Source organism: Sciurus vulgaris, assembly GCF_902686455.1.
Source record: "Sciurus vulgaris genome assembly, chromosome: 2".
Taxonomy (NCBI): Eukaryota; Metazoa; Chordata; class Mammalia; order Rodentia; family Sciuridae; genus Sciurus; species Sciurus vulgaris.
The window spans coordinates 30,615,937-30,637,363 of NC_136462.1; the positions used below are offsets into that span (position 1 = coordinate 30,615,937).

Sequence of the window (21,427 nt, forward strand, 5' to 3'; positions counted from 1 at the left end):
TAGAGATGTGTCTAAGATTGTACTTGCTGATAAATGATCCTACTTCCTTATTTCCTCAGCTGAAATAATAAGACATATCACTTCTCTTTTCCTCTTACATCAAGCCCTTGGTTTTGTTTTGTCTTAAATTGTAAACTGCTGTGTGCAAGTAGGTGCTTGGAACTGTGGCAGTGTTTTATCAAATAAAAAGCATGGCACCATACCATTAAGAATTTGGTGTTAATATACAAGCATGAGTTAGAACTCACTCGATATGTTATCCTATCATGTATTCATTCTTTGATAAAGATGAACTTCAGATATGTGTTTCTTAAAGGAGAGCTGTAAGTGACTACATTAGAGGCACTTTGGTTAAGCTGAGATTATATATGTTTCTTAATGTTTATAGATTTCTCCCTGAACTGAAAGGTTGTGTGTGTGTGTGTGTGTGTGTGTGTGTGTGTGTGTGTGTGTGTATGGTGGTACGGGGGATGAACCCAGGGCCTCTCATATGGTAGGTAGTTGTACCCTCAGCCCTTCTTAACAATTTTTATTTTGAGACAGGTTCTTGCTAAATTGCCTGGGTTGTCCTTGAACTTAAAATCCTTCTTCTGCCTCTGTCTCCCAGTCACTGGAATTACAAGCCTGCATCACCACCTGGCTCTGAAAAGTTTTTGACAAGTTGGTTAACTCTTTGTCAGAATCTATGGTGGTATTCAATAATGTTTGATTAAGTAGAAGATTTATTAAGATTCTGGTTCAGAATCTTCTAGGAACTAGGAAGTAATTAGACAATATTATGGTTACTCCTAAAACTTTTTTTTGTTTACGCAAATGGTTTATTACATAAATTTAAAAAAGTATATAAAATAGAGTAGTATAATATGCCTGTTTCCCAGATTCAACATCTTTTAATTATGTGCCATTTTTACTTGTTTTGTGTTCCTACCCATTCCCTACCCAGGCCCCACTTTATTTACTTTTGGTTGAGTTCAGATGTACACATATTGAATGTAACAAATATGAACTGTACAGTTCTAACAAATACACCTATAAAACCTTACTGCTTTCAAGCATAGAATAGTAACAATATCCCATGGTGCATACCTATAATCCCAGCGGCTTGGGAGGCTGAGGCAGGAGGATTTTGAGTTCAAAGCCAGCCTCAGCAACTTAGTGAGGCCCTTAGTAATTTAGCAAGACCCTATCTCTAAATAAAATATTAAAAAAGGGCTGGTGGGGCTGGGGTTGTGACTCAGTGGTAGAGTGCTCACCTAGCATGCGCGAAGCGTTGGGTTCAATCCTCAGCACCACGTAAAAATAAAAGAAAGGTATTATGTCCACCTATAACTAAAAAATATTTTTAAAAAAGGGTTGGGAGTGTGACTCAGTGGTTAAGCGCCCCTGGATTCAATTCCCCACATCCCCCAAAATATTTGCAATATCCAAGAAAATAAAACCTTATTTTTTTCTAATGTTTTTTCTTTATTTTTTTTCTAATGTTTTTCTTTTTTTCATGAGACGTGACAATGTTAGTTTTGGTGTTTTTAAAGGCAGGAGGCTTTATTTTATTATGTATTTATGGGCGGTGTTGGGGATTAAGACAGTATTAGCTTTTAAAACCTCACTTTGAGAAACAGCTGATATATGTAGTACAAGTATAACCATCTGTCATATATCAAAATAGATCAGGAAACTTTATATTAATCTTTTGCCAGTAGTACTTCCACTGTATAGATGATGAATTTTCTTTTGTGTTTTGCCATATTGGACTTTTGTGAAGCAGTATGGACTGAGTAAATAACACAATTTAAAAGAAACTTTTTAATTTTTATTTTTATGGACTGCATTTTGATTCGTTGTACACAGATGGGGTACAACTTTTCATTTCTATGGTTGTACACAATGTGGATTCACACCATTCATGTAATCATACATATACATAGGGTAATACTGTCTGTTCCAGTCTACTGTCTTTCCTTCTCCCACTCCCTCCCATCCCATTTTCCTTTATACCATCCAAAGTTCCTTCATTCTTCTCTTACCCCTCCTGCCACCCCTCCCCCTGTTATGTATCATCATCCACTTATCAGAGAAAACATTTGACCTTTGGTTTTGTGGGCTTGACCTATTTCACTTAGCATGATTTTCTCCAGTTCCATCCATTTTCCAGCAAATGCCATAATTTTATTCTTCTTTATGGCTGAGTAATATTCCATTGTATATATATGTCACAATGTTATATATAACATTGTATATTTATGTCTTTATAAATTTTGGAGATTAGTGCTCTGTCACCATAAAACTGTGATCCTTTTGCTTCAGCCACCCAAATAGCTGGGATTACAGGTGTGCACCACCATGCCCAGTTCCTTAGGTTTTTATCTTCTTATTTGCATAGTAATAAATTTCTTCATTGTATAAGCATTCTTTAATGCCAAAGTTAGAAACTGATTAGGCTTTTTATTTTTTTCAACTAATTTTTTTTTTTTTTTTTGTGGTGCTGGGGATCGAACTCAGGGCCATGTGCATGCAAGGCAAGCACTCTACCAACTGAGCTATCTCCCCAGCCCTCAACTAATTTTTATTGATACATTTCAGTTACACATAATAGTGGGTGGTTAGGCTTTATCATCACATACAGCTTCATGGTATCATGAAAACAAGAGCAGTCTGGAGGCCTCATTGAGACCTAACCTTTCTTGAAGGCTCTAGTTTTCTTGTTTTTTAATTCTTTTTAGATGTACATGACAGTATATTTTGACATATTATACATACATGGAATATAGCTTATTCTAATTGAAGCTTAGTTCTTAATGGGGACAGTACTGCTGCTGAGATGTTTAGGTCTTTGAAGGTGCAATTTTTGTTGCCACAGTGATTAGGGTAGGGTAGGTACAGCGTTGGTGTTCAATGAGCAGGAAGAAGCCAGGAATGCTGGTTGACCCACAAGGCATAATATAGTTCTGTTGGACATTTCTGGACCTTCCTGTAGGTGAAAGACTTGTTTATCTGATTCTGATCCTAATTCCATTTTACATTTAAGCACAAAGGGCCTTTATTTATTTTTCATGGTTTTAGTGGACAGTGCATTTTCCAGGAATGTTACTACTGAGTAAATCAAGGGAAACTTGTACTTGGTTTTGTTCAGAACTTTACAAACAGTTGCCTGCTATTTAGAAAAATCCTGTTGTCAGTGGCATTTCTCCTTATGATATCTGATTTTCCTATTCAGTTTGTCTGCATTTCTAGCCATCACACTCATGGTGATTCTATGTATAGGTTCAAGTGTCTGTTTTCTTAATAGAAATGTGAGATTGGTTATACCCAAACATTTATATATTAAAATATTTTATTAAAATTCTTCTGTATTACATTAGACATTAATTTTTTTCTGAGATGGGGGTGGGTGTCACCATTCTGCCTAGGTTGGCCTCCAACTTGGAATCTCCTGCATCAGCCTCTTGAGCAGCTAGGACATAAGCATATGCCATTGCACCCTATGTTAATTTTTAAAAACTGTTTTGTACTTGCATTTCATTTCTGCTTTATGCCTTTGAATAAAATAAAAACTTGTTTTAGTGGAGTTTACATGGAAGTTCATGTTGCCTTTTCAGGGAGAGATAAGAGGTCTATGTTGACCTGCATTGTAGTTGTCTCGTCTTCCTTTCCCTCCCTTTTTCTTCCTGTTTCCTTTTATGTTATAAAGTATCTGATACATAAAAATATGGCACTTTCTATATAAGTAATGCAGCATATAATAAAACCTGTGAAATCACCCCCACTTAAGAAATGGAACAATAATAGTAATATTGGTGTATTTCTCCTGATTTATATTTAGCTATCTTACTACTAGAGGTAAAACTATTCAGAATTTTGTTTTGGTTTTATCATTCCCTTCCTTTCCTTTTCAAACTTTGTTGTTTAGTTTTAAAGGAGGAAAAGTTTCTAGTTTTTTTAAACTATAAAATGGAACCATACTGTATTTATATTCTTACTTGCTTTGTTCTTGTTAACATTGTTTTTAAGATTCTTCTATATTGATATCTATAAATGTGGTTCACTTTCTCAGATAGGAGTTAATTGTATAACTTACTGCAATTTATTCTTTTAAAGGTGGATGTTTGTTTTTTTCTATTTTGTTGCTATTACAGACATTCTTATGAATTAAGGTGCACATGTACAACAGTTTCTCTACAACAATTAATATTAAATATTTTTTATGGTGATCTACTCTTCCCCAGAGTTGAAAGAAAATACTCACCTATATACATGTGATGCACTGATCTTTTCCATTCTCATCCCCTTCTGTCTTCCTTTAAGAACTGATTGTAACCTTCTAATGATTTTATAATTTTGCAATTGAAGATAGCTGTCTTAGTTTCCTTTGGAGAGTATGTTGACTTAACTTTGTTTTATAGATTGTGTGAGAGGACAGTACCTCATGAGATGGGGCTTTCAATTTTTGATATTTACTTCATTGTCAGACTTAGCTCTCCCTTTTATCATGAGCTGTGTGTTTTTTAAGGCTCAGATCTCAAAAGGTTATTCTTCTTTATTGTATGTATATACTACATTATACTTACCCATTCATTCATTGGTGGACACTCGAGTTGTTGCCATCTTTTGGATATGGTGAATAATGCTGTCGTGAACAATGGTGTACCTATTGAAAGTCCCTCCTTTCAATTTCGTGTATAAGACTTTTTTTTTTTTTTTTTGCGGTGTTGGGGATGGAACCCAGAGCCTTGCAAGGCAAGCACTCTACCGACTGAGCTGTCTCCCCAGCCTGTGTGTAAGATTTTTAAGTGAGATATTTTATGTTTTAGTTAGCTTTTTTTTGTTTGTTTTTGTTTGCTGTTGCAACTAAAAGATCTGATGAGAACAATTTTAAAGGAGGAAAAGTTTATTTGAGGGCTCATGGTTTCAGAAGTCTTAGTCCATAGAAGTCCATTCCTTGGGGCTTGAGGAGAGGCAGAACATCATGGTGGAGGGAATCAGCTCATGTCATAATTAGGAAGCAGAGAGAGACCACTCTCCAGTTATAAAATATATACTGCTTAGCCATGCCCCCAATTAACCACTTCCTCCAACCACACCCCACCTGCCTCCAATTACCACTCAAGGAATCCCATCAGGGATTAATTTACTGATTATTTTAAGACTCACAACCCAGTCATTTCTCCTCCGAACCTTCTTGCATTGTCTCATACATGAGCTTTTGGGGGACACCTCACCTCACATCCAAACCATGACACTTTATAGTTTGTTTTTTTTTTTTTTTTAATATTACAGGTGTTTTGTATATTTGTGTGTATTTTTTTCTGGGCATTGAACTCAGGATCTCACATATTCTAAGCACCTGTTCAATTACTGAGCTATACCCCTAGCCCTACACACATCTAACTAGGTGTGTGCTATATTGCTCATATTGGTCTTGAACTCCTGGGTTCAAGTGATCCTTGTGCCTCAGCCTCCTGAGTGGCTGGGATTACAGGTATGTATTGCCACTCCTAGCCTTTATAGGTATTTTTTGTTGTTTTGGGTTTTTTTGTTTGTTTTTATTTTGGTGCTAGGTGATCAAACCCAGGGCCTTATGCACGCAAGGCATATTTTTCATCGATACTTACAGACCTACATCATCATTTTCAATAGCTGTGTAGGATTTAATTGCTTGGGTATGCCATGGGCATATTCATATAATATATATTTTGTGGACATATCTGTTAACAATTCTTTCCATTATAAATAATACAATTAATTTTTTCATCAAATATTTAGTGAATGCCTACCATGGGCCAGACATATGTAATGTATCTTTAAAAAAATTTTTTTTAGTTGTAAATGGACACAATGCCTTTATTTTATTTATTTTTATGTGGTGCTGAAGATCAAACCCAGTGCCTCACACATGGTAGGTAAATACTCTACCACTAAGCTATAGCCCCAGCCCATAATGTATCATATATGAAAATATTTGCATACTTTAGGATAAATTTTCTGAAAGTAATTTGATTTGAGTGAGAGGATGAGCATATTTGAAGTATGATTATTTTCCTGGAAGCTTTTATACTAGTATAGCATTATTGGATATAGTCCAATAATGGTGATGAAAAGTGCCAGATTTCCCATACCTTATACAATATTAGATATTATTGATCTTTTTAGTACTTGTTTGATATGATGCTCTTTTGTATCTTTTTGTTTATTACTAGTTAAGTAGAAATCGTGTGCTTATGTTTTTATTTCTTTTGTCAGTTGTGTGTTCATGCATTTCTGCTCATGCCTTTTTTGTTATTGTTTTTAGAATTGGGAATTGAATCCAGGGGTGCTACTGAGTACATCTCCATCCCTTTTTTATTTTGAGATAGGATCTCACTAAATTGCCAAGGCTGGTCTAGAACTTGGATTCCTTTTGCCTCAGTGCCCCCCCCAAGTAGCTGGGATTATGTGAGTGTGCCACCTTACTGGCTTTTTTTTTAATTGATTTGTAAGACTCCTTATCCCATTAAGGTTATTGAATCTTTTATGTTTTAAATATTTTCCAAATTTGTCATTTGCCTCAAGGTTTGTCGTAGTGCCTTTTACAGTGTAGATTTTCTAGTCTTGTATTCAAATTTATTAGTCTTTCATGATTTCTATTTTGGTCCCTTGTCCTGGTGGTCTTACTTTCCTTATTTTAACCTTAATGGATTTTTTTTTTTTTTTCTTAAAAATAACAGTTCTAGGACTGGGGTCATAGCTCAGTGGTAGAGCTCTTGCCTGGCAGGTGTGAGTCACTGGGTTTGAGTCTCTGCACCACATATAAAATGAATGCCCATTGACTACTAAAAAAATTAAAAAAAAAAAAAAACAATTCTAGAACTTTTTTTTTGTTGTTGTCGTTGCTAGAGATTGAACCACAGGATGCTTTACAACTGAGCTACATTCCTCAGTCTTTTTATTTTGAGATAGGATCTCATTAGGTTGCTTAGGGCCTTGCTAAATTGCTGAAGCTGGCCTTGAGCTGTGTTTCTCCTACCTTAGCCTTCCAAGTTTCTGGAATTACAAGTGTGTACCATCATGCGTGATATAAAATGTTTTTTAGAAAAAGCAATCTCCAAGTGCATTAATGGCATCAGTGTTTTAGACTGATAAGCAGTTAGGGAAAACGAGCTATAGAAGATAAATGCAGTATCCATTTAACTAGACAGTGCCTCTAAAAATTCTGTATATGAAGCTGAGGATTTGTTAAAATGCTGATTCTCACTGGGTGTGGTGGTGTACACCTGTAATCCCAAGCTACTCCAGAGGTTGACGCAGGAGGATTGCAAATTACAGGCTATTTGGGGCAATTTAGTAATATCCTGTTTCAAAAATTTAAAAAGAGCTAGAGATACATACAGCTCAGTGATAGTTTGCCTAGCATGCTGGAGGCCCTGGGTGGAATCCCCAGTACTACAAAAGAAAGGGAGAGAGTGAAGGAGGGGGAGGTATGGAGGAAGAGAGCTGATTCTCATTCGGTTGGTCTAGCATATGGGCTGAAATTTTGCATTTCTAACAAGCTTATCGATGTTGGTGATGCAACTGGTCTATGAAACACACAGTAACAAGAATTATTTGAGTATATAATTAAGAGAAAAGAAGTGTATCCTGTCTTTTGTTTTATTTTGTGTTTTAAGACAGGATCTCGCTAAATTGTTTAGGGCCTCCCTAAATTGCTGAGGCTGGTATCAAACTTATGATCCTCCTGCCTCAGCCTCCCGAGCCATTGGGATTATAGGCATGCACCATCACCCCCAATTCTTGCTATCATTTTGACAAGAGTTGTTTGAAGCCAGCAGCAGTCGGAATTGTGAGCTGTAGATCACTCTTGGTCTTGGTGAAATGAAATTATAAGAGCTGTTTAATGTTCATACTTTAAGAGGGGGCATTAAAGAAGATATCAACTTCTAATTTTTTTTTTTTTTTTTTTTTTTTTTTTTGAATGGCATCCACAATTGAGGGTGGATGGTGGTAGGTGGGTCTAAAACCTTTGAAAAGGTACTAGGACTGGCATTCTGAATCTTGAAAATGAAAGAGACAAAGATCTTCCAGTATTATAAAAGTTAAGTATCTGATCAGATAAATGAAATTTAAGAGTAGTAAAGTATTGACAAGGAGTACTTTGTAATTGGGATGGTTTCTCCCACTTTTTAAGTTTACTGTAACTGGCATAGTGATTCTACTAAGAAAGTAAAAAGAAGTGTTTTTTTTTTTTTTTTTTTTTCCACCTAGATAATATTTTTTTTCCACAGGCATATTCTGTATGGAGAGTAAGTCAAAATTCTTTCTTTTTAAAGACTGAACAAAGTTTATTCACTGAGAAAGTTCTCTCTGAGCTCTTCCACCAGTGGCAGCTGGGTGTTCACTTCATAGAATTAATTAAAGGACTCTTATCTTGAAAGTGTTATAGTGGATAGTGAACTTTTATCTTTAGGGGAAATTTTGACAAGTGAAATTGTTGAACTAGCCATGTTTTATTTAGTTTGGTTTTGTGAATTCACAGTGCCAGTGTTTCAGTTGTGTTTTTAGAAATTTAGATTTTTTTTTTTCCTTGTACTACTTTAGAGATAATTCGTTTTCAGGGTTGGGGTTGTGGCTCAATGGTAGGGTGCTTGCCTAGCACAGGTGAGGCCCTGGGTTCAATCCTCAGAACCATATTAAAATAAATAAATAAAATAAAGGTATTGTGTCTATTTACAACCAAAAATAAAAGAGTTCATTTTCACATTTCCTTAATAGCATTTAATACTAAAATATTGAGAAATTATGAATAACCCCCATAATTTGTCTTTTTGACTAACATTCTTGGAATATTGGTTTTCTTAAAAATAGTTACAAGACAGTAAGGAAACAATTTATTGTGCTGTTATGGAGGGAGAAAGATTTGAAACGTAGTCCTAGAAGAAGGTGAGATTTAATCCTAGTATTTTAAGTGTTTCTTTAATTATATTGGCTACTTCAGGGTTCATTTTGGTCCTGTATGACAGGTCTTTTCCCTAATAACATGTGGTTGCTTGCGTGTCTTGAAAAGCATTTGCTACACCTATTATTTCTGTTGTTGTTTAGTTCTCTTATAACACAACTGATAAAATTTAAAGTAAAACATCAAACACATTACAGTTTGTATTTTTAGCCAATAATGTGTTAAAGTTCATTTCTTCATTGGCCTGATTCTTCAACAATGTGCAAATTACAGCTGTAGCTGTTTTTGTTAAAGCATCTATTGGAAATGAGTGTGAGTTGTTCTTACTTTTTTTTTTTTTTTTTTTTTTTTTTTTTTTTGCCGTGCTGGGGATTGAACTCAGGGCCTTAGGGTTTGTGAGGCGAGCACTCTACCAACTGAGCTATCTCCCCAGCCCTGTTGTTGTTTTTTAATCTCAGCCCCACCACTTAGTAGTTTCACACCCTTGGAAGTAATGTGACTTTTCTGTGCCTCAGTTTTCCTAGTTGTAAAATGAGAATGTTAATAGTCCTTTTCATAAGAGACATTGTCAGGATTAAATGAGTTAATCCACAGAAAGGGCTTAGAAATAGTTGGTGGCAAATAGTAGGTGTCCAGTAAATGTTAGTTGCTGTCAGTTTTTGTATTCAGGAAAACCACTATTGCATTGTCTGGTAAATTTATTTTGCTTCTTAAGACAGGCTATATCCATATTCAGATTCAAATGTGATATGTGTGGCCATTTAAAATATACACTGAAAATTAATTTTGAATAAAAACCATAAAGAATTTTTGTTTAGCTACTGTAACTTTAATCCCTATAAAAATAAAGAAACCCTTCATTATTTCACTCAGTCATTTTTTTAATCTAATAAACTATTAATACCTGCTATTTATTAGGCATTTATTAGGTGTTAGAAATGTAAATGGAGCAAACTTGGTTCTGATTTTAAGCTGCTTAGAGGTTAGTGGAAAATGGTACCACTGAGTTTTAGTGTTTTAATTAAAGAATATTTACATTGTTGTAAAAATCTTTTTCACTAGACCATTAATAAAATAATTTTTTTTTTTTTTCTTCAGTGCTGGGGATTGAACCCAGGGCCTCATGCTTGCCAGGCAAGCACTTTACCAACTGAGCTATATCCCCAGCCCAAAATGATAAATTTTTGTTTCCTGGAAGGTGTTAAATTGGACTTTCTTGTGGATTGTCCTTTTACTCTTAGCATCTTATTTACCACAACTCCATGGTACTGTGATCATTCCTGGTTTGCCAATATGGAAATCAAGGATCAAAGAGATTAAGTAGTACAACTGCAAAACTCACTCTAGAATCCTACTGAATTTTATCTTTTTGTGGTGCTGGGGGTCAAATCTGGGGCCTCTCACAGCTAGGCAAATGTTCTGTCACTGAACTATACCCCCAAACCACCTACTAAATTTTAAAATTCATGATCCTATTCTTCCCTTCATATGGTTCATAATCTCCAATGGAGGACTTGACCCAATATGTTGTATTGGGGGTTTATGTATCTTCTTCCATATTCAATTAGGAGCTTTTCTAGAGCAGAGACTAACTTTATTCATTTATTTATTTATTTATTTTATTTATATTTTTTTTGCAGTGCTGGGGATTGAACCCAGGGCCTTATGCATGCAAGGCAAGCACTCTACCAACTGAACTATATCCCCAGCCCAACTTTATTTATTTTTTGCCTCCCACCCCAACAACTAATAGAGTACCTGTCACATATTAGATATCTAATAAATGTTAGTTGATAATATTGTAAAATATCAGAAGTAGAAGGAAGTTTAGATCTCATGAAAATCATAAGACATTTGAATTTCGAAAAACAATTTAGGTTGCTTACATAAGGTTACAGCTTTTTATTTCAACTCTGTAGTGTGTTTAAAAAAAACACACAGCTACTATCATCACATTATAAGAGAACCCCCAGCCCCAGCCCCACATATTTTTTTGGTGGTATTAGAGGTTGAAGCCAGCGTCTCACACTAGGCAAGTGATCTACCACTGAGCTATATCCCCAGCCCTGTCTCCCTGACCCCTGACTCTGTCTTTTATTTTAATTTTGAGACAGAGTCTAAGTTGCCCAAATTGGCATCAAACTTGGGAGCCTCTTGCCTCAGCCTCCCAAGCAGCTGGTATTAAAGCATTCATCACTGTGCCCAGCAAGAAGCCATTTTAACCTCAAAAAGTAGGAAGGACATTCTCATGTTAAGCACAGTTGGTAACATTATTTTGTGATGACTGGCATCTGTTCAGGAGTTGTACTTTCAGGAACCATTATCTAATTCAGTCCTCTTCTGTTAGAAATGTAAAACTGAGTTCAGAGATGTATGAGAGTTCTTAAAGCAAGGCGAAATAACAACTGAATTTGGAACCTGGATCTTTTGATGCCCAGATCAAAAATTTGAGCCTGTCCCCTGAGTTCTCCTCATATGATCAGACTTAGGTACAGAGAACATGTCATGTGAATTAATGAAGATCCTATAATTCTTAACAAATAGACTTAGAACTTGAATCCATATTATCCAACTGTTTTTAGTGCATTTACTTCTGTGTACCTTAATGAACTCCATTCGTACCCATTTAACTACAGGGGTAGAATTATAAGTGATTGAAATTGAAAAGAGGTATCTGTATTTAGGATTTCCTTTCCTTGAAAATTTCAGATTTGGAACTTAAGCAGCTTCTTCCAGGGAAGTGTGCCAGTGCAGCCACTGTCGCAATCAAGATCTTGATCCAAATACATAGGTTGGAACATTGGTGGGGCAACAATCCTCAGACACCTCACTTAGAACAGGTAAGTGAAATAGATAGTTTAGGATAAGAAAAGTGGATTTGAGTGTTAATTGCCAAATTTCTTCCTTCCTGTTTTTAGATGAAAAATAGATGAAACTTTAGATGTAAATTAGATGACTGCCTTTAAACACTTAACCCTTTATTTTGGCAAAAACAAAGCATTTGGGACGTTAGGTGATAGGGCAAAACATTTTCTTGATTGTAAAATGTGTCCAAATATTAACAGTGGTGAAATTTAGGGTAAGTAAAAGTTGCTTTTCCTCTTTTTGTGCGTTTCCAAATTGTATTTATGAGATTGTTATTATTTCATTACAAACTACCCAAATTTAGTGACTTAAAACATAATCCGTTATTTTGTTCTTGTATCAACAATTTAGTCAAGACTCTTGGACAGGGATACTTGTTACTGTTAATAAATGACATGAGGTAGGATTGCTGAAAGGGTAGGGGAGACTCAGTGCTGAGAACTAAAATCATTCAATGACTTGCTCACTGTCGTGTGTGTTGATCGATGCTGGCTGTTGGCTGGGACCTCAGTCTGGGCTACTGGCCAGAACACCTACCCTTATGGCTGTTTGACTTCCTCATAGCCTAGTAGCTGGGTTCCAAGAGAGAGCCTCCTAAGAGAGGAAGGTGAACGAGCATGACATATGTGACTTAGTTTTGAAAGTCACATAGTTTTTCTTTATAACTACCTTAATCAACAGAATAAAGGTCCATCAGTTTTGGAGGAGGGGTAAACTGGGGTGTACATAGAATTTTATTGCTTGAAGGGAGGAGTATCAGCATTGCATTATAAGAAGGGTATATGAAATGCACTCTACTTTTGTAAAATATAATCTTTGGAAAATATAATCTGCCAAAATTTATGTTACTTCAGAGATAAAGAATATGAATGTGTAATGTATGAAAAAGGAATATTTGTACGAAATTGTGGTATATGAGTCCAATACAATTTTGATGTGTTCTTGTCTGGTAGAGTATGATTTTGAAAATAGGATGTTAAGGGCTGGAGTTGTGGCCCAGTGGAAGAGCTCTTGCCTAGCATGTTTGAGTCACTGGATTCGATTCTCAGCACCACATATAATTAAATAAAAATAAAGGTCCATTTGCAACTAAAAAAACTATGTATTTTAAAAAAAGAAAATGGGATGCTTAAGTAGAAATAAAGGAAATAGATTGGAATTTTCTTTTGTGTCCACAAGACAGATTACTACTATGATCAAAAGTATAGACAAAAGTTTATAAACACGGTGAAATATAAAATTGGTAGCTTGGATTTTCTTTTCTTTCTTTCTTTTTTTTTTTTGAAAACATGCTAATTATTTTAAAGTTAGCTTGGATTTTTTTCATGTTTTTATGATTTGAGAATTATTTGGGCAATAAGTCACCAATATAAAGTAGAAAAACTAGTGCCATTTTAATATGTACATTTTGTATAATATTTTTAGATAATTCTCTAAGCATTATATAGAGCTTCATTCACTATAGTTCAGAAATGGGCTCTAGATATCATCTCTTAAATCCAGAAAATTGTCTTATTGTCTAGATGATTTCCATTCCTAAGAATTTAAATCAGTGAGTCTAATTCAGTTGAGTTAGTTCAGCACTGTTTTCTTACTACTCAAAGGTAAAGAGATATTCTACAATGGAAAATAACTGTACTAGTGTGATAATAGAGGTAATCTCAGAAGTTTGCTAAGTCTTCACTGTGATTGATGAGAATTGACAGTTCTGTGAAACTATTTTAGTTGAAAACGTGTCTCGTGTACTCACAGATCTAAAGATTGTTTAAAAATGCAAAATGAATTTTTGGTAATTGTGGAAGGCATAATTTATATTGCTTTGGGGGTTAGTGGTATTCCTGTTTATTGTTACTTTCTGATGAGATTCCTCTTAAATTTTTTTATTTATAGTTTTTAAATCAGTGCATTACAGATACGCAAAAAGGTGAAATTCACTATGGTATATTTATCTATAGACATAGGAAAGCTTGGTCAGATTCATTGTACTGATCTTCTCTTTTCCCATCCCTCCTCCCTCCCCTTCAGTCCCCTTCCTTCTCCATTAATCTCTATATTTGTGAAGTGTCCTTTTTAAATTTTTATTTAAGTTTTTGGTGGTGCTGGTGATTGAACCTAGGGGCACTCTTCCACTGAGCATATCCCCAGCCTGTTTTACTTCTTATTTTGAGACAGGTAGTTGGTAAATTTCTGAGGCTACAACTTGAAATCCTCCTGTCTGAGCCTCCTGAGTTGCTAGAATTACAGACACACTGTACCATGCCAGAGACTCCTACTTGCAAAGACAATAATGATTCTGATTTTTTAAATATCATTCAATTTATACAGGTTCCTTGAGAGTACAGAGTTGCATGACTTATTATCCCCATTACTCCTTAGCTTTATTTATTTAATTAGTACTGAGGATTGAACCCAGGCGTATTCTACCTTTGGGTAATATCACTACCCTTTTCATTTTTTATTTTGCTGAATTGCCCAGGCTGGCTTTGCACTTGCCATCCTTCCACCTCAGCCTCCTATGTATCTGAGATTATAAGTGTGTGCCACTGTACCTGACTTAACATCAGTTATTAAGTGACATAGTACCTTTTATAAATGCTTAATGAAAGTAGTTAAAATACAGCATAAGGATACCATTAGCATAGCAGAAGATTCACCACGATAACCATTTTAAGTGTATTATTCAAGTTTTTATGCATATTCACATTATTACGTAATTCATCTCCCAAACTCCTTTCATTTTGCAAAATATAAACTCTCTATTCATTAAATGACGGTTTCCTATTCCTTTCTCCTTCCATTTTCCAGCAGCCACCATTCTACTTTCTATGAATTTGATTATTCTAGATATGTCATACAGTTTGGATTGTGCATTATTTGTCTTTTTGTGACTGGTACATTTCACTTAGCCTAATATCCTCAAGGCTTATTCATGTTGTGGCACATGTCAGAATTTCCTTTCTTTTAAGGCTGAATGGTATTTTGTTGTGTGTGTGTGCATGCGTGTGATGTTTTGTTTATTCGTTCTTGGGACACTGGGATTTCTTCCACACTTTGGCTGTTGTGAATAATGCTGCTGAGAGCATGGGTGTATAAGATACGTTTGAGGTCCTGCTTTCAGTTCTTTTAGGTATGTAACCAGAAGGGGAATTGCTGAATAACCTGGTAATTCTGTTTTCAAATTTTTGAGGAACTGCCATTCTGTTTTCCATAACAGTGCATGCACATGTACATACATATATATATATATGTGTATATATATACACATACTCACACACATACACACACATACAGTTATCTATTTATTTGAAACATGGACTTGCTGTGTTGCCCAGGCTGGTCTTCAGCTCCTGGGTTCTAGTCAAGCGATCCTCATGCCTCAGCCTCCTAAGTACCTGTGTCTGTGGGTACATGCCACTGTGACTGACTTTTAGCAGTTTTATTCACAGATTATTTATGTACCATAAAATTAATTCATAGTAAATATACATATCAATGATTTAAAATATTTTTTTTAGTTGTAGATGGACACAATACTTTCATTTATTTTTATGCAGTTGCTGAGGATCAAACCCAGTGCCTCACACATTCTAGGCAAGGGCTCTACCACTGAGCCACAACCACAACCCCATATCAATGATTTTTATCAATTTACAAAGTTGTACAACCATCACTACAATCTAATTTGTAGAATGTTTCATCACCCTGATTCCTAAAATCCTTTATGTCTCTTTGCAGTTAATTCCTGTTACCACCTCTAACCTCAGGTGATAACACATGTACTTTTGTCTCTACATATTTGCTTTTTCTAGAGTTCTGATATAAATGGAATCATACAATATGTGGTGGTGTCTTTTTTCACTTAATGTTTTTTGAGGTTCATACACATGGTAGCATGCATCTACTTTATTCTTTATATTATTGAGTAGTATTCTATTGTATGGATAATAGCACATTTTATTTAACATTTGGATTGTTTGTATTTTTGGCTATTACATTTATCATCTATGTTGTATGTGTCTAATCATGTATATAATGCATGAACACAGAACTTAAATGTAATATAAATATATATCTAAATGTATGTGTTGAGGAATATAGTCAAGATTTTTTAATAGGGATGCAGAATCAAAATGTTTTGATGTCAGTGTTCTAGTCCTGAAAAGTTGGAAAGCAGAAAATGAATAGAATTATCCTTTACAGAGGTTTGATTCTACTACTCATAAGTATACTCTACTACTTAAGAAATAAATTAAATTTGTTAATGTGATACTTAAGATACTCTGCCATCTGACCTTAATTATTTCTCTGCTTTCTACCACTTTGGTCTTATAATTTGGTTGTTCCTTTTAGACAATTTCCACCAAATTTCTTGTTTCCTTCAATAAATGATGTTCTTCTGCTTTTTGATCTTTGCCAACTGTTCCCTTTGCCTAGTATGCAGTATATTATTTAAGCTGAGGGTAAATAACTTCTCTGAAGTGCTCCTTGGTTTATTCAGGTCAATTTAATCACTTTATCTTCTGCAATACTTCTGTGGTAATACTTTATTACAGCAGTTCTCAAACTAAATTGCAGTTATTTCTAAGCATATTTGCCTTCCTGACTGTTACCATCTTGAGAATAAGGAATGGACCTAATTCAGCCCATGTTTGTTGAATACCTAAATGGGCAAGTAGCCTTGTGGTTGAGGTGTTTGCATGCCTCTGAGAGTGAGTGTCTTAAATTTTGGGCCCTAGCCACCTCATTTGCCTTACACTACTTTCAGTCCTGTTTGTCAATTCAGGTCAAATGGGTTCTGATAAGTGTTGCAGAAATGAATTTAAGGATTTGTAAATTAGAAGCCGGATAATTATTTAGGAAATCAAGGAATACACATTTGGGGGTCATCTTGAGGGGGGGGAGCGAGGGAGGGGAGTGAGAGATGCTTTTGGGGTTCTCAGGCTCTTTTAAAAGAAACTTGGTGAGGGGTGACTGTGGGAAGGTATGTGAGGATAACAATTCTGGGGATTACAAGATAGTTTATAGTGGTTTCCAATATCTGATACATAAATAGTGTTGAAAAGTCCCCTAAATTACAGATTTCTTAAAATAACATCACTCTTTGTTTAATCTGTTTATTGGTGGGCTAATTAATAGTGTACAAGGTAATTTTCATGGGTGAATTTATGGCAACTTATAACATTTCCAAATTGCCGAGAAATTTTGGAGTGTCAGGTCTGGTATAAGGAGTGACTTAGGAGAGCTGGGGTTGTGGCTCAGAGGTAGAACACTTGCCTCGCATGAGTATGGCACTGGGTTTGATCCTCAGCACCACATAAATAAATAAAGACATTATGTTCATCTACAACTAAAAAATATTAAGAGAAAAAAGTGACTTGGGAGTGATAGGCCTGCAAATGCATGAGGAACTTCAGATTAAAATTTTATTTCCTCATCCTTCCTTTTTTCTCTTTTCCACCTTTTCTTTATTTCTTCTATCCTACCTTAGTTTTGATCCCAGACACAGAGAAAGAAGGCTTTCATATTGAGACATTTTAGTACAGAATTTTCATTACTTAATAGAAAGTGTCAAAAATTCTACGTGAAGCAGAGAATTAGGGTTGGAGGAACTGAAAAAAAACTTAAAGCTGTCTTGCCAGTGGTGAGTTTGGGTTTCCTTAATAATACCAATCTCCATTTACTGCATATGTAAATAATTCAGTACCAGATGCTATGTTAAGCTGTTTATATACCTTATTATATATACCTATGTTATGAGGTAGATAATTTTACAGATGATTCATCTGAAGTCTAGATTTATTAAATGATTTGAAGATTAAAATGAGAATTTAAATCCAGGATCATTTAATTTCAAAGCCGTAAGTGTGCTATTATTACTGTCCATAACTGATGAGAGTATCTTTTTATTTATTTTTTGTGCTGGGGATTGAACCCCAGCCTTGCACATCCTAGGAAAGTGTTCTACCACTGAGCCACACACCCTAGCCCTGATCAGTATCTCTTTAACTTGTAGTAAGTATCAGTATTTTTTAGCCTGAGAGATAGATGTTAAATTGAAGATAAAGATTAATTTATGGTCATTTTCTGTGCTTTTTTTTTTTCTTTTTTACTATGATATGTGCTACAAAGAAAACATTTTATTTTGTCTTCACAAAAACCCAATAAGTTATCTCCATTTTATTATTGGAGAAATTGTGACTTTAATGTGTCATTAATGAGGAAGTAGCAGAAATTGGTTTTAGACCTGTGATATCTGACGCCAGAGCCCATTCTCTTAGTTCTTTGCAGTTCAACTTCCCAGCATCTATGGTGTTAAGGATCAGTTAAAGTTTTTTTCTGCTTTTCCAGTTTTTTAAAAATATTGTGTTCTTTTTAGTCATACATGACAGTAGAATGTGTTTTGATATATCATACATACATAGAGTCTAACTTCCCATTTTTGTGGTTGTACATGATGCGGAGTTGCACTGGACATATATTCATATATGAACACAGGAAAGTTATGTCCAATTCACCTACTGTCTTTCCCATTTCCATCCCACCTCCCTTCCCCCATTCCCCCCCCAATCTGGTGAACCCGCCTCAATCGCAATTTGCATATCAGAGAGAACATTAGTGTTTGGTTTTTTGGAATTGGCTTATTTCAAGTGAAATAACATGATAGCCTCCAGTTCCATCCATATACTGGCTAATGCCATAATTTCATTCTTCTTTATGGCTGAGTAATATGTACCACATTTTCTTTATCCATTCATCTATTGAAGGGCATCTAGGTTGGTTGCATAGCTTAGCTTGTGAATTGAGCTGCTATGAACATTGACGTGGCCGTGCACTATCTATTGTATGCTGATTTTAAGTCCTTTGGGTATATACCGAGGAGTAAGATAGCTGGGTCACTGGTAGTTCCATTCCAAGTTTTCTGATGAATCTCCATAATGCTTTCCTGAGTGGTTGCACCAATTTGCAATCCCACCATATATGCTTGTTTTATAGTATGTCATTGTATATATAAGAATCTTTTAGGCAGACAGTAATTAACAGTAGTATTATGGAGTCCTCTGCTGGCGGCCTGACTTTGGGATCTTACTAGGTCTGCCCACTCACCACCTCAAGAGCTTAATTAGCAGAGAGAAAGAAGAGTGGTAGTGAAGCAGGAAAGAAGCTTTTTATTATTATTATTATTATTATTATTATTATTATTTGGTCAATACCAAGAAGACAGTTGGCTCTAGAAAACTTCGCTGTGCTGACAGTAGCTTCTTTGATTATACAGGAAAGGGACAAAAGCAGGGAGCCAAGAAATATGCATCTGGTAGCAATCTCTACCTGGTTTAGCCACAATCTGGTTTTGCAGTGGTCTTACTTGAGTCCTGCTGGTGTCTTCCTGGTGCCCAGAAAATTATTATTGCTTGGGGACCAGTTTCCATTCCCAGTGTGAGATGATTGCCTGAAGAAACTGGGAAGGAGAAGTAACTTGAACTGGTTAGAGAGTCAAAATGGAGCCTGTCAGGACAGTGACCTGGTTCTCCTTTAAAATCTCCCAATTTTAGAGAGCCTTTGCTACAGTGTCACAGTTGTGTGTTTCAAGTTAGTTATTTCAAGTTAAGTTCATCACTATTTAAAGGATCAGTTTGTTTTTTATTCCAATAGGTTATATCTTAGTTCCCTTGAGTTCTGTTTACGTGTAAAATACAACGGGAATTAAATTCCTTTTTTCCTTTAAAGGAAACTATATAAAATGGGGAATAATAGATGGTCCTCTTTTATGCATTATTTCTTCAAATTTTTGAAAAATAATGGCTTGTCATTATGTAGATTTTGATTCAAAATAAGCACAGAAATTGAAAGTGTTGATATAGTTCAAATTTCTTTATTTCATTTTGTTTCAAAGATCTTTTAATAGTTAAAATTAACCAAGCGTGGTGGTGTACACCCTGTAATCCCAGTGACTCGGTCGGCTGAGGCAGGAGGGATCACAAGTTTAAAACCAGCCTTGGCAATTTATCGAGGCCCTAAGCAATTCAGTGAGACCCTGTCCCTAAATAAAATACAAAAAGGGCTGGGAATGTTACTCAGTGTTACATGCCCTGGATTCAATCCCTGGTAGCAAAAAAAAACAAAACAAAAAAAAAGTTAAAATTCCACAAATTTGTATCAATATACATAGTTAGATAGCAGATGGCAAGGTAGATAAGTGATGGGACTCAAGCTTCTTGCTCTTAAAGATCTTCAAGTCTCTTAGGAGAGATGGAAATTATAAACAAGTAATTTTTAAGAAAGTATGTTATAGTGCTTCTTTTTTTCATTGCCAGGGATCAAACCCAGAGTCTCATTTGTGCTTAATTATAGTATTCTTGAGTTAATAGTAAGCAATGTTCTTTCTGACTTGCTTTATGGAAGAGAGTATGGCATTTGAGCTGTGTCCTGGAGATTTAGTAGAATTTTAGGTAAGTTGAAATCTGAAAAGAGGTTTGTTCTTTGTAGAATGCTTGGTTAACGATGAGGAAGAGTGGTAGATGCCTTCTTGTTCCCTTATTAATGAGATGTATTCCTTTTATTCTTTTTTTTTTTTTTTTTTTTGATTGGACATATTTAAGTAATTGGGGGTTTTGGGAGACATTAAAATGAGAAATAAAATCTGGGCACAGTGATGTGCACCTGTGTTCTGTCACCAGAGGGAGCTCAAGGAGGTCCTGGAGAGGGGAACCTCAACTCAAGATGAATGAGATGAATGGGGTCCTTGACAAGTGTTGCAGAAATAAAATTTCAGGAGGTGTCTAATAGAGGCACAAGCAGGGATTTATTCAGGAAAGCTAGGAATATGTACTCAAAGGGAGAGAGAGTGTGGTCTGTCTTGAGATTAATATGTGCTTTTGGGGTTCTAGACTTTTTTTTTTATTTGGAGGTGAGCATGGGAAAGGATGTGGGGGATAATGTCAGTCTGATGATCACGACACAGTTTGTTCGCCCAGCTATTCTGAGGATCTTTAGGTTGATATTGTCTCCATTATCTGATCAATAGATAACATTTGGAATGTACCCCATTTACATATTTCTTAAAATATTGTATCTCCCTTTTGTTAAATACATTCTAAAAATGTTTTAGTGTATTGCACAGGGAAGTTTTCATAAGGAAGTGAATTTACAGTAATTTTAAAGATTTGTAGAGTGAAATTTGGGAATGATGAAAGAAAACTGACGTGAGAAAAGTATGGAAAATTGACTTGAGAAAAGTATGAGAAACTAGTAAAAGGTTTTCAAAATAAAGTTATAATCTCTTTTTCTTTCCTTTGTCCCCTTTCTGTCTATAATTTCTTCTGTTTTATTTCAGTCCCAGCTATGCAGAAGAATCATTTGAGCCTCAACCAAGCGTTTGAGGCCAATCTGGAAAAAAAAGAAAAATATATCTTAATTTGAAAATTTTTTTTCACAACTTTTATTTTGGTTATTTTCTTTTTTAGTTCTAAAATTTCTATTTTGTTTTATGTGTCCTCTATTTCTTGGTTAATAATTCCTGTATTAAGGGCTGGGGCTATAGCTCAGTGGCAGAGTGCTTGCCTGGCGCATGTGAGGCACTGAGTTCAATCCTCAGCACCAAAACAATATAAATAAAATAAAGGCATTCTGTCCATCTAC

The 21,427-nt window shown here is 35.3% G+C and overlaps 1 protein-coding gene across 21 annotated transcripts in view; it reads left to right on the forward strand.

Annotated features, from left to right (window-relative positions):
• NUMB (NUMB endocytic adaptor protein) overlaps positions 1–21,427 on the forward strand; it is a 167,296-nt gene that overhangs the window by 22,454 nt on the left and 123,415 nt on the right. For 17 of the 21 annotated variants that reach the window (XM_079129778.1, XM_079129781.1, XM_079129779.1 and 14 more), the window contains one exon: positions 11,636–11,766. The exons of the other annotated variants lie outside the window; for them this stretch is intronic. The gene's annotated coding sequence lies outside the window, so the exon portion shown is untranslated. Of the gene's footprint in view, positions 1–11,635; positions 11,767–21,427 lie in introns of those variants that run through there. 21 annotated transcript variants of the gene reach the window in all.